This window comes from Coffea arabica, chromosome 3e, assembly GCF_036785885.1.
Source record: "Coffea arabica cultivar ET-39 chromosome 3e, Coffea Arabica ET-39 HiFi, whole genome shotgun sequence".
NCBI lineage: Eukaryota > Viridiplantae > Streptophyta > Magnoliopsida > Gentianales > Rubiaceae > Coffea > Coffea arabica.
In genome coordinates this window covers 47,481,772-47,496,846 of record NC_092315.1, presented here as the reverse complement: position 1 = coordinate 47,496,846, position 15,075 = coordinate 47,481,772, and positions in this window count along the sequence as shown.

Below are 15,075 nucleotides of genomic sequence, written 5' to 3'. Positions count from 1 at the left end.
AACTTCAGTTTAGATGGATAGTTACTGTGACTTGAAAAGCAAGTTTATCATGAGTGTGGAAAATTACATCTTCTTAGCAATATTTTACCCTACATTATCATAAGATTGTTCATCTAATTTCTATGAACTCTTATTTGCATTAAGACTTGTAAATTTCTAGCCAGTTACAATTTTGCCAGTGTCTTTTTCCCTTTAAGGTATCATGAGACAGTTTGAGTCTAGGGCCTCTTTAGTTGAACTTTTGCCCAATTTCGTCTAGTAGTCAGGGGAGTGCTTAATATTATGATACTTTTTTTTAAAATTTCTTTAAATATCTTTATTTATTTAAGGTATCATGGTATTGTTTAATTTGTTTTACTTAATATCATGATTAAATAAATTATTTTATTTGGTCAAGTAGTTAGGTGAGGACTATTAGAATTCTCTCCGATAATTGAGTTTCTCTTTTGTTTTGTTCTATTTTTTTATTTTTTTTTGGGCAGAATCTGACATAAACATAAGCGACAAAGATTCTATTGAGATGATCAAAGGATGCATATAAGGATGAGTTGCTTCTTCATGCACTGCCACATAGCATAGTGAGTGAGTTGAGGAGTCCCTGTTGCTTTGTGCTCTTGCTCTGCCTAATACCTTATTGATACCTTTTCTATCAAACAAACTACTGCCTATTAGTCAAGTAACAGTTGATCTTAATTATGTAGCACCGATGTATCAAACATTTTGTCTTCTTTAGGATATTTTTATCAAGAAGATAATCAGTTATGGTACTAGAAGATAGGGTTTATACAAATCTGATGAAAAACACCGATAGTGCTAAAGATCGAGAGGTCCAGTTATGGCATTAGTGGTTCGGGCATTCATCTTTTGCGTACATGAAGCAAAAACTTGTTTACTTCCATTTTTTTTTCTTTTTATTGCAATATGTTCTGTTCTCTATTTTTTTTTCCTTGGATTTTGTGTCAGCAAAATTTGACAAACAATGGCTGACCATAACATATCTTAATCATTATTTAACCAACCATGTAGTTGTCTTACATTTAATGGTTCTTTATATAGTTCGTCCAAACAGTATAAGACAAATGGCTGAGCACAAAACAAAACAACTGTAGAACAAAGGTAAAACCAAATGGATACATGATTTGATCAAAGCTGGAAAAAGACTAAATCACAAAGAGTAGCCAAGTACTTTAAACAAAAAAAAAGAGTTTCAACTAAACACACAATATACATAAATAAATAGTTTAAAAACAAAGAAAAAGTTGCTACATGTAATATGAAATTTAGAATGAGGTGCAAGACATACCTAGCGAGAGTTGTAGCAAGCTGAAGGAAACAAACGGCCAAACCTCTGTGCTTAGAACGCAATGGAGATTATCCAAGTAGCAAAACATGGGAAAAAGAAGCATCAGTAGAAAGATGGATAGAAAGCCAAAAAATAGGAAAAATCTGAATTATAATTTAGGAAGCCCTAATTTCTTAATTTTCACTAATAAAGGTAAGAAAATAATAACAGGAAAACCCTAAAGTCCTAATCTTCAGACTAAAGGTGCAAAAAATGAAAATTAAAAAAAGAAGAGAAGTAAACATACCAGATGAAGAAACGGCTGGAGGAAGAAGGAAACAATAGGCCTTTGTTTTCTTTGTTATAGCAAAAGAATACCGATGTTTATTGGAAATAGGCAACAAAGGGGACATCAATTTTTTCTTTTTCTTTATCATAAGGTCAATCTATAGCTAAAACTTGACTAAGTACAATTGAAAAGAAAGAAAACTGTTCTTGGGCAGAAAAATTAGAGGAGAGCTTGCAAAGGGAACCGATACAGTTATTAAAATAGCCGGCAAAATAGCAATTCAATTGCCGTTTGCCTATCTAAATAATTACAATTAGTACGTAATGAAAATCAATCTCAATTAGGACTTAATGGAAATCAATCTAACGCAATATTAGTCTATAATCAAACGGTGATGGGCTCAACTGAATAAGATAATTTAGTCTAAAGAAAACCATTGGGCTTATTAAAAGAAGGGAAAAAAGCCCAAACTTTTTTAAAGGCACAAATTTGTGGTTTGATATATAGAATGGGTACCAACAGCAATTTGCAAGGAATATTATAGCTGGAAGCATGCCACTTGCCAATTTATTAGAAAGCTGCGTGGTGAAAGGGGAGATAAAACACTAAACCTCCCTTCCTTCTTATTCCCTCCATTGCAATTATTTAATCATACTTCGAGAATCCAACTTTTTGGAAATAATGATTTAATTGTGATATTTATACTTTTCTTTTCAATTTTATCCCTATAAATTCAAAATTTAAATTTAAATAGTAACATGCATATAACTAAAAAGAATGGCTATATTGGAAAGAGTGACTAAAACGTATTTTGACTTTTGCAACATGACAAATGTTTGAAATATTTTAAAATGAAAACATGACAACTTTCGATGGGATTGAGGGACTATGTGTAAGGTAGATAGCTCAGAGAATCACTGACCTTGAAAACAGCTATGCAGGTAAAATGCAAATTATTCCTAATGATCACTAACTCAATTGGCTTAAAACAAATTCCGAGTAAAAAATTTTCAAAAACTTTGGTCACCTGTTCTTAAACTATCCATTTGGGAGGGAGGAAAGGACATGTTTAGATCGGACAAATTAATATCTATGGTCAGAGGAAGTGCTTGGTTAGATCATAGTTGTACACTTTGTGCAATTATCTGGCACGATTTGTCTATAATCATGGACTATTTTATTGTAATAATCTATTTAGTGCGTGTTAACATCATAATTGTGGTTTTGGAAACTTCTAAAGAGTAGAAGGAGTGGATAATGACCAATTAGCTCTCCGTCTTGTGCTTGAACCTTAGAGATTTGATTCACCACCCAAAAATATAATTTCCAAAAAGTAAGATACACTTTTAGATGAACTGCATACTTAACATAGAAAGAAAGATCACCTTTTTTTTTTTTTTAAATCCTATTCTACTACAAGGAGGGGTCTTTGGAGAAGAGGATGATGGGGGAGGCGAGACGCATCCTGCCGCCATTCCTGTAGTGTGCCTACCTACCTGCCTGCTACTGCTACTCCTTTGGTGAAAATGATGTTGGCAAAGGTTCAAACCCTGACCAACTCCCACGGAGAAACTTAAGTTCCCTGCTGGCCACTAAACCAAGCCTTAGTGGTTCAAGCTCACCTCTTTTGATCCTCGAGATCTCTAGTCGATTGGAAGTGCTATGTTACACACACTGAAAAGTCCTTTAGTTGCATTCCTACAGAAAAAAAAGTTTTTTCTTAATTATTCTATATATCGTGGCATATCTGTGCATAGAGAATTATTATTAATAGGGCAAATTCCACTTTACCCCCTGTGGTTTAGCATTTTTTTACATAACCCCCCTATGGTTTCAAAAGTTATACATAACCCTCTCATAGTTTGAATTAAATTATCATAGTGACGAGATTGATCATTTGTAACGGAGTCATCTAAAATATCAAAAATACCCTTATGTAAAGTTGAAAATTATTTATTAATCAAGGGGGGTTATGTGTATATTTTGAAAACCATAAAGGGGTTATATGGTAAAGTATTAAACCATAAGAGAGTTATATGGTAAAATATAAAAATTATACGGGATTAGTGTGTCATGTATTTATAAGGGTAATTTGACATTTTTAGAAGTTCCGTTACGAATAATTATTTTCGTCACTTTGACACTTTAATCAAAACCACGAGGGGGTTATGTATAGCTTTTGAAACCATAGAGGGGTTGTGTAAAAAATGCTAAACCACTGGGGTAAAATGTAATTTGCCCTTATTAATAAGATTACACAAAAGGTATTTTCAATGAAATCCAAAATGATGCAATGGTATTGATTTTTCTTGATGTGCCGTGGAAGCCATTATTTTGAGATTACCTTGAGGGACACGTTGACGTTAACTGGTAGTAAAGTTGGCAACTTATAGTTGTTGTTTTTCTAGAATACTTTGCTCTTTGCTCAAACATTTATGACCTTCACTACTTGTTTTTGGTTGTCTACAAATATTGTCAAGGTATCTGCTCATACGTGTACTTCTAGAATGTCATTGAGCATCAATTATTAGTAATTATTGCCTCAACTAAAAAAAATTACTCTCTCCGTCCCACTTTGATATTCCTATTTTCCTTTTTCGTCTGTCCCAAATTGTAGTCCACTTTCCAATTGAAAAATGTAGTTGTATTTTAATTTTTCTAAAATACCCTTATTCAATGTAAGTTGTTGTTACTATAAACCTACCTCATTTAATGAGAGTTGATTCTTGTTTTACCATCAATTCAAGTTCCCATAAAATTGTACCATATTTAATGTGAGAGTATTTTAGGAAAATATCAATCTAAATTTATTTTTGCAACAAAGTTAACTATTTTTTCTTAAACTGTGTGAAAAAAGAAATAGAACTATCAAAGTGGAACGGAGGGAGTAAAAGCCTATTGGGGATCCCACGACCTAAAGGATGTGAAACTCTTCTGATGTCGTCTTAACATCTTTGTGAGACGTATGACTACTGCATTAATATTTGTGAGTTCCAATGTGTAATGAAAATGGTTAGAAAAGCTTTTCAAATGGGTTTGCACATTAGAATAGATAAAGAAGAAGAATAAATGCAAGTTGAGTTTCTTTTTTTTTTTTTTTACAAGGTGGTGTCATCTATTTTAGGTCTTGTTAAATTTGGATACAGAAACATATAAACAAAGTGCACACTACTACTTTAGATTTTGTTGAAGGGTAGTAAGGAAAATTTCATTTAAGTGAGGGTAAATTTACAATTTTATATGCATATATGAAGATTTGTTGGGGGCAATTTCCTAGTACTTTGATTTTGTCGAAGAATAGTGAGGACAATTTCATTTAAGTGTGGGGATAAAACTATAATTTTACATGTAGATGTGGAAATTTTGAATTGCCTCACTTTGTCTCTGTCTCTCCGGGCCATGAATTACAATTTTGTTTATGTGTGGGGGCAAATTTACAATTTAATATGCATATATGAAGATTTTGTTGGGGGCAATTTCATAATACTTTGATTTTGTTGGAGAATAGTGAGGACAATTTCATTTAACTGTGGGTATAAAACTACAATTTTATATGTAGATGTGGAAATTTTGAATTGCCCCCACTTTGTCTCTGTCTCTCTGGGCCATGAATTATAATTTCATTAAGTATGAGGGCAAATTTACAATTTTATATGCATATATGAAGATCTTGTTGGGGGCAATTTCCTAATACTTTGATTTTGTTGAAGAATAGTGAGGACAATTTCATTTAAGTGTGGGGATAAAACTACAATTTTATATATAGATGTGGAAATTTTGAATTGCCCTCACTTAATTTGTCTCTGTCTCTAGGCCACCAATTACAATTTCATACGTAGATGTGAAGATTTTGATTGATAGAGTCAGTGGCGGCAGTGAGAGCATTGTCCCCTTCTCTGGGCCACGAATTATCAACAAAGGTTATAATGAATTGAATGATTGCTGTCTTGCGATTAAGAAATTTCATTTTTTTTGAAGAGAAAATGATATTTCATAAGACGCATGACATGATTCCATGTCGTAGAAATAAAATACAAAATGGCTCACCACCTAATTTTTGGTTATTCCAAGATCATACTACCTCGTACTTTTTCAGCTGTTTTTTGCAACTAAACTACTTTTGAGAAACATGAAAAATTTCGCAATAGTGAGAAAAGAAACTCAATCTTTATAGTTACAGTGGAATTTAGGACCTCTATTTTTTGAATTCTCAATTTCGATCACTAAACCGGCATCTAAAACTTTGAAGTAGTGTCTAGATCACTACACTCCAAATTATAAAATGTTTTATACACAAAAAAAAAAGGGCAGATCGCTATGGGTCCTCTAGTTTTCTAAACACAGCTTATCTCTGAAGGCTGGCTTTATCGGTGACCATTCATTGGAGATCTCCAACCACACATATTATCATTTCTTATCCTTTTAGGCTATTGAAATTTTTCTAGAAGGAAATGAAAATCGGCTTAAACTTATCTACATCGTTGTTTTGGTTCATTCGTTATTGTTTGTCCAAATGCAATTGAATTGGAATCACATGAAAACGGCAACCAGAAATGGGATGCAACAGCCTAAAACTGCCAAACACATATAGTACAAGAAACAAAGGCAAGAAATTGTACAAATGGACAAATTTTCTATTTATGATGTGTTCTTTCTTTGTTTTTTGATTTTAAGTGGATGTGCAAGTAATGAACAGTACCATTAGGCCAAGATTTCGAGTCTCTGTCATCTTTGCTACATACAAGGCATCCACATGCTTTTGGTATAGTTTCTGGCCACTTTTAAACTTTCATGTTTACCCCATAAGGATGAACCATATTACATGAGAATAACATTTCGAAATTACGATTTTGAGTATCAAAGAATTTGATGCAATTAATTCACACGCACAAAAAAAAAAGAAATTATTTATTTCTAAGTTGCACATTTATTGAGCATACCAGATGCACCCGTCACAATATTGCATTGTGGAGTATTTTTACCAAAAATTATAAATAATTTAATTGCCAAGATCTGGCCCTAACATGAGTTTGGTGAGACGGTCTTCATGAAATCTCTCTTTCACTCTCCGTTTATCTACATAGATTGGATAAAAGATTATTAATAACAGTAAAATTATGTTTCTCATAAATGATTGATTTTCTAAGAAAATAGTTTGCTAAACTGGAAAAAAAATTGAAAACATTAAAGATTGTACAGGTTAATGACCTCATCGCTAAATTTGGTAATACGGTCGGTGAACATAAACTTTCTCCTTATTGTAGCGCGGAGAAGTATAACATCCGTGTTAAATTGAGATTTTTCAGGCGGTTAAAGCATCTAAATCTTCACTTTTCACACAAAAAAGGATGTGCTAAAGTGTCCATAACTTGAGTATCCATTGTGTCTAATTAATTGTGATGGATCACCGATCATGTGTCTTGAGTATCCATTATCTACGAACCACTTTGATTCCTTAATGATGTTCACCAGGTTCACCTACTCAAGAGTTCAAGAACTAATATTTGGTACCCTTTAATTTTTGGGTTCTTGAGAGTTAGCATCATGTCTAACTATCCACATACATATCCTCACATAGCAATCACTTTTCATGTGACCTTTTTGACAACAAAAATTACACATAACCAAAGAGTTATTTACATGAACAGGTTTAATAAATCTTACTAGTCTTCTCTTATAAACAGTAAAATCATTTGCACGAGAATTTATTTTTTTTATCATAAGTGCCAAGATGAGCCTTTGATTCATTCCCTTGAAAATAGTTTTGTTTTTTATGTTGGAGCAATTCATTTAAATCATTCGTTCTTCTTTTCAAATCACCTTGTTCCTTTTTGAACAATTCACAAAACTTTGTTTTTCTATCAAGGTCAAAGTGTAAAGCGGTCTCACCCTTTTTGAAGTAGTCATTTTCATCTTTCAACTTTTTGTTTTATTGAAAAATATTTGCATTATCTTGAAACAAAAAACTAATTTTCTATTTTAATTCCTTATTTCTAACATCAGATTCTTTCAAGTTATCATACAATTTTTTAATGAAAGATTCAAAATCATCATCAGTTTCATTATCACTTTCAAATTGAGAGTTACAAGTTGTTACCTCATCATCTCTAATGGCCATAAAAGCCAATTGAACAGATTCTTCTTCCTCTTCAATTTCACCATCGAAGTTGCACTCATTCCATGTGAATTGAAAGTTGTTGAATCTTGATTTTCTTCCTTCTTTCTTCTTTATCATTGGACACTCACTCATGTAGTGTCCAAGTTGACCGCATTCATAACATTTGTCAGTTTGTTTTTTATTGATCTCTTGCTTTGCTTTGTTTCTTACATTGTTGAACTAATTTGGAAATGTATTGCTAGGTTCTCCTTTTCTGAATCTCCTTTTGTTGAGAATTCTTTTGAAACTTCTTGTGATGAGAGCAAAATCACTGTCATCAACTTCCACATCTTCTCCATCTAAGGAAGCCGAGTCATCTTCATCTTGAGAAACTTTTAGAACAATGCTCTTTCTCACTTTTGCATTCTCTTCCTCTTGCACCTTAATCTTAAACTTCAGCTCATAAGAGATTAGAGAGTTAATGAGAGATTCAATAAGCATAGAGTTCAAATCTTTAGTTTCTTCAATGGCAGTCACTTTACTTTCCCAATCCTTGGACAGGGCATTCACTATTTTCTGTTTTTCTCACCTAGGGAGTATTCCTTTTCCAGCACCTCTAAATTCTTAATGAGGTCATTGAATTTACAATACATCTTGTCAATATTTTCATGAGATTCCATCTTAAATGATTCATACTTGGTAAATAAGATTGATTTCTTTTGTTCTCGTACATTTTCACTCTCTTCATGGATTTCTCTCAACTTATCCCAAATTTCTTTAGCAGACTTACAACCCTTGGCCCTAATGGACTCATTTGAATCTAAAGCACTATACAACACATTCATAGTTTTGGCATTCAAAGTAAGGTGGGTTCTATCTTCACCAGTCAACTCATTTTTTATTTTTGGTTTTGGTCTATGAGTGACTTCATCAATTATAGAGGCATCATATGGATCTTCATTAACAATAAATCACAATTCAATATCAATAGATTGTAAGAAAATAATCATTCTTTCCTTCCAACTCATATAATTTGATCCATTAAACATAGGTGGTCTAGTGACAGATTGTCCTTCAAAAAACATGGCATTGTTGGTTGTTATTTTACTCCAAAGCCGTTTGAGCTTAATCTCTAGGAGACCAAACCCTGATACCAATTGTAAGGATCGAAAACAACCTAAGAGGGGGTGAATTAGGTTGATTATAAAGCTAATCAAGTTATAGGTTGATTATAAAACTAATCAAGTTATGGGCACTTTTTGCTCAATATGAAATTTACCTTCTTTTTTTGGTGATCACCCAATGAATCAATCAATAAAAGAACAATATCACTTGAGAGAAGTAGAAAATATAAGCAATTTAAAGATCATAAGATAACAATAAATAAGAAGAGAAGAGTTGCAAACCAATTGACTACCAAGTTTCTCTTGAGCTCGAAATTCAATTCACAAAACAAGTTTCTTCAAGTGGATGAAATACAACCAATCTTGTGTACAAAGGAAGACTCACTTCCTCCTTGCCCCAAGCCTCACTCGGTCAAACTAGAAAGTTTTACTATGCCTCAGGACAACTCTCTCAGAACTACACTATTGAAGTATTCACTCACAAATGAAAAGTTTACAATGAATTTCATACCACCAAGACTACAAATTTTTCGTGAAGAGTGTTTTCTCACTAAAACTACTCTAGATCTTTTATATCTTCAGTGTGCAAAAATTATTTGAACTTTCTGATCATGCACTATTTATATAAGACCAAGAAAGTGCTTCATTAATGCTTCCAACGGATAGAAAGTACCTGAAAAGTCAACTAGCCGTTGGGAGTATCGGACGTCCGGTACTACCGTCCGATAGCAGATAGAGAGTTTGAAGGATTCTATCGGACGTCCGGTACTTTCGAAGCATGTATCCGACAACAGGCAGTGAGTTTGAAAAATCTTCTTCAATTCTATCGAACGTCTGGTGCTTGCGTCCAAAAGCAGATAGTAAGTTAGAAGAAATATCTTAACTCTTTCGGACGTCCGGTGATGGAGTTTTTCATGCGTCTGAAGTGCTACATTGTTTATCGGACGTCCGATGTTGTCTTCGCGAGCGTCCGACAGCTTTCAACTTCCTTTATCTCTTTCAAATGCTCTTGATCTTTGAATCAGATTTGCTTCATAACTGAAAATATTTTTTGAAAAGATATTAGTATCATCCAATTGTTTTGTAAACATCAAAAGTTAGGGATCAAGATCAACACAAATGATCCACATAAATCAAATTTCATATCCCCTAAATATTTATTAACCGTTAGAAATATGTTTAGAGTTGTATCTCTTCAAATGACGGTTGAAACTTGAACGGTTGCAAATGAAACACAGAAAACTACCTCTAGAAATCTATCCAGATTTTCAATATTTGAAAATATTCCAACAATCGCCCGCCATTTTCAACATATTGAAAATTTCTTTATGGATCGCTGAAAAATTTTGATAATCTATGTATAAATAATGGTATCTTTCAATTGAACCACTATCTTAATGTTAATTTTTTTGCAAACTACCATCTTAGTGTTAATTGATTATAACTTGTTAATACTACTTGGTAGACAAGTTTTGAACCAAGAGTATATGCAACAAGCCACATAAATTAGCACACACAAATTTACTTCTCTTCAATTTGTTTATACAAGTGATACATTAGGTCTTGTATCCCTATTCTTTCATGAACGTATTCAAAGTTAAGTCCAAAACTTTGTGGATGCCACCAATCCAACATTCATATAGGCAAGCTCTTAATGCCCCCACCATTTGTAGCATTTTACAAGACTTGTTAAGAACTCTAAGTTCGACCTTCCAATTTCAAGCGGGAACAAACACAACACACCTTCTAGGATGTTTTGTAGTGTTCAAACCACTATATCAATGTACTTTACTCATTGCATTCAAGGCTAGTTGTTATAACTAATGTTGAATTGAGGTTCCATTGTTAGTGATTTTTGGATTGGATTTCAACTCCATCCCTTTAGATGTTTAAATCATCATTTCCTTGTTAATCCCTTAGTTAAAGAATCTGCCAGGTTCTCTTTTGATTTTACAAAATCTATGGTTATCACACCATTTGTGATCAAATCTCTTACTAGATTAGGTCTTAATCCAACATGTCTAGATTTGCTATTGTACAGTTAACTATAAGCTTTAGCAAGCGTAACAACACTATCACAATGTATGGAAATTGGCGAAATTGGTTTTGGCCGCATTGGTAATTCATGTAGCAAATTTTGTAACTAATCGGCTTCTGTGCTAGCTGAAACCAAGGCTATAATTTTAGCTGCCAGGGTGAAGTTGGTTATGCATGTTTGATTCTTGGATGCCCAAGAAATTGCTCCTCCACCTAATATGAAGACCCAACCACTCATAGAAGAATGATCATCATTATTTGTCATCCAACTAGTATCCGAATAATCTTCTAATACTGAAGGATAGCCACTATAGCAAATACCATAGACTTTGGTATGTTTTAGATACCTCAAAACTCTAGTTACACCAAACCAATGTTGTTTGTTTGGATTGCTTGTGTATCTACTTAATACACCTACAGCAAAAGCTATATCTGGCCTTGTACATGTTATTGCATACATCAAACATCCAATCACTTTGGTGTAATCCAATTGAGACACAAGATCACCAACATGTTTAATAAAGTCAATTTTCGGATCAACGGGAGTTAAGGCAGATTACAATCTTGATGATTGAAACGACTAAGAATCTTTCCAATGTAACGAGATTGTAAAAGCAAAATTTGTCCTTGCTCTCTCTTAATTCTTATTCCTAGAATAACATCGGCCTCTCCCATATCCCTCATTTCAAACTTGCATGATAGCAATTTTTTGGTTTCATTGAATTGCTCTAAGTCAGTACCAAAGATTAACATATCATTCATATACAAGCAAATAATGACATCTTTACCACTCATATACTTGCTGTATATACATTTGTCCGACTCATTAATCTTAAACCCAATATCAAGCATTACTTGGTCAAATTTTTGGTGCCATTGTTTTGGAGTTTGTTTTAATCCGTACAAGGACTTTACAAGTCTGCACACTTTGTGCTCTTGCCCAGGTACTAAAACCCTTTGGGTTGTTTCATGTACACTTCTTCATCCAATTCACAATAAAAAAAAATGCTGTTTTGACATCCATTTGGTGAATTATCCATTTTTGGATTGAAACTATCACAAGTAGCACCCTTATGGTAGCTATTCTAGCTACCGGCGAGTAAGTATCAAAATAATCAATGCCATATTTTTGAGTAAACCTCTTGGCAACTAATCTGGCCTTAAACTTGTCTATGGTTCCATCCACCTTCAATTTCTTCTTGAAGATCCATTTGCAATAAATTGGTTTGGAACTTGGTGGTAAATCTACTAACTCCCAAGTTTTATTGGCCATAATTGAGTCCATCTCATCACTTATAGCCTCCTTCCAGAATGAAGCGTCATATGATCTCATTGCTTCATCAAATGTTTTAGGATCAGCTTCGGTATTAAAGCAATAAGGAATAGTATTACTTATTGCATACCTTGTCCCTTCAACAAGGTAAGTAACAAAATATGAACCAAAAGAATTCGTCTTCTTAGCTCTTTTGCTCCTTCTTGGTTCAATGATTTTATTTTCATTATTTAAGCTATCTTTATGTGATTCATTCTAGTTTTGTGCATTGTCAATTTCTCTAGATATAGAGGTGAATCTTTTCTTATTAAAAATAGTATCTCTTGATTCAATAATCATGTTAACTGATATTGAATTATTAAGTTCTATTATCATAAATCTATAGACCTTGCTATTTTGTACATATCCTAAGAAAATGCACTCAACACCTCTTTTACCTAATTTTCTTTTCTTAGATTTAGGAACTTTGACAATGGTTCTACAGCGCAAACTCTCAAATGTTTGAGATTTGGCTTTCGTTTGTACCAAAGTTCATAAGGAGTTATAGAGCTCCTTTTGTTTGGAACTCTATTTAATATGTAACAAGCTATAAGTACAGCTTCTCCCCAAAAAACTTGACTTAAACCAGAATTTGACAGCATTACATTCACGATTTTCATAAGTACTCTATTTTTCCTTTCAACCACACCGTTTTGTTGAGGGTGCATGGAGCGTTGAATTCATACTTAACACCACTGAATTCAAAAAATTCCTTTTGATAGTACTCACTACCACGGTTAGTTCTTAAACATTTAATCAAATTGTCACATAAAAGTTCTACTTCTACTTTGTATATCTTAAACATATGCATGATTTCATCTTTTGAATGTAACAACTATACAAAATAAAATCTAGTGCAATCATCAATAAAAGTGGCAAAATACTTGTTTCTCCTTAAGGATATGGTACCATGCAAATCACAAATATCACTATGAATAAGATGTAACTTGTTTGTATTCCTTTCAATCTTTGAAAATGAATTTCTAGTTTTTTTTGTTAACAAGTATGTTCTACATTTACCATCCTCCATTTGGACATATTTAGGTAACAAATCAAGTTTGATCATATGATGTATCCTCCTATAATTAACATGTCTAAGCCTATTATGCCATAAAGTAGTAGTAGACTCAAGTACATAAGCAAAAGAAATATTCTTATTCATCTTATTAATAGGCATGACATTTAGTTTGAACATGCCATCACATATATAGCCTTTGCCCACAAACATACCACTTTTGGTGAGTACAAACTTATCAGTCTCAAACACAAGTATAAATCCAAACTTATTCATCAAACTACCCGAAACTAGATTCTTTCTTACTTCCGGAACAAACAGTGCATTTGTAAGAATTACAACATGTCCAGATGTAAATTTTAAATATACTTCCCCAACCCCTTTAATAGGAACAGTTGCGGCATTAGCCATGTATACTATGGATTGTTCATCATCCATTTCTTTCAAAGACTTGAAATGGTCCTTGTTCTTGCATACATGGCAGGTAGTACTAGAATCAATCCACCAAGAAAATCTTCCTCAACTATGTTGAGTGCAGAAATCATAGCCACAAGATTCTTGACTGCATTGTTTGAAGAATCGGGGTTCTGCATTTTCTTCTTTTTGCGAAATTTGCATTCATATTTGTAATGCCCTTCCTTCTTGCAATGGTAGCATTTCCCCTTTTTCTTCCTTTTCTTATTCTTGTTAGATTGATTCTTTGATTGATTGGATTTTTTGTTATCCTTGGACTTGTTTTTTTGTCCCTCTGCAACCATGTTCACTTTGGAAGTAGAATCTGCGTCCTTTTCTTCTTCCTTCAGTTGAACATCTTTGTTCTCCTGCATTCTAAACTCTTCCTCAACACGAAAAGAGTTAGCAAGACTTTCAAGAGTGATCTCTTCCTTTTTGTGTTTGAGATATCTTTTGAAATCCTTCCAAGAGGGTGGTAGTTTATCAATTATAGAACTACAACAATTGTCTCATCCATGAACAAATTGTGTTGAGAAAAATGATTAAACATCTTTTCAAGTTTAGCAAATTGATCCATAACAAGCCTCTAATCTACTATTTTATAGTTAAAGAAACCAGAGACAAGAAATTTCTTACTTGTTGCATCCTCTCTCATGTACCTTGCTTCTAACTTGTCCCAAAGTTTCTTGACTATTGTCACCGAATGATAGACATCAAAAAGCCTGTCACTCATTGCATTGAGAATGTGTGCCCTTACAAATCTCATCATCCATGTCCCATTTTTGCCTATTGCAGATGTCATCCAACGTCTCTTCTTCATTATTTGTTGCAGGTCTTAGAATAGTTAGAACATACACCACTTTGAGGGCCACAAGAAGAAAATGCACTCGCTTCTTCCAACGAATGAAATTCCTTCAATCAAAACGGTCAAGTTTAACACTATTGACAGTCAAATCTTTTTTAGTGCTTGCCATTTCAAGGGAGGAATAAAGCCTTAAGATTGTTGGAACAATAACAAAGATAATATTATGAAATGGCTATAAAACTAACAAGAAAAAAGGCTTCAAATTGTGACTGTAAATCTCTTTCCTTAAGACTTTATTCGTCCACTATATTATGCAAAAGATTAAGGATGAATATTCTCTAGAATAAGATGAAATTTGGTTGCAAAACTCTGCACTAAGTTGTTGCAACCTCCCAAGAATAAAGAAGAGAAGAGTAGAAATTCTTCTAGAGTTTGTAAGTCTTTTTTGTCTATAGTCAAACGACCACAAATGATCAACATAAATAAGATTTCATGTCCCCTAAACAGTTATTAACCGTTAGAAACATATTTGGAATTGTATCTCTTCAAATAACAGTTGAAACCTGAATGGTTGCGAATGTGATAACATGTATTTTGGGAGAAAAACGTCTAGCATTTGTATCATGAGTGACCAACTAGTATCTATAGTAGTACAAATTTA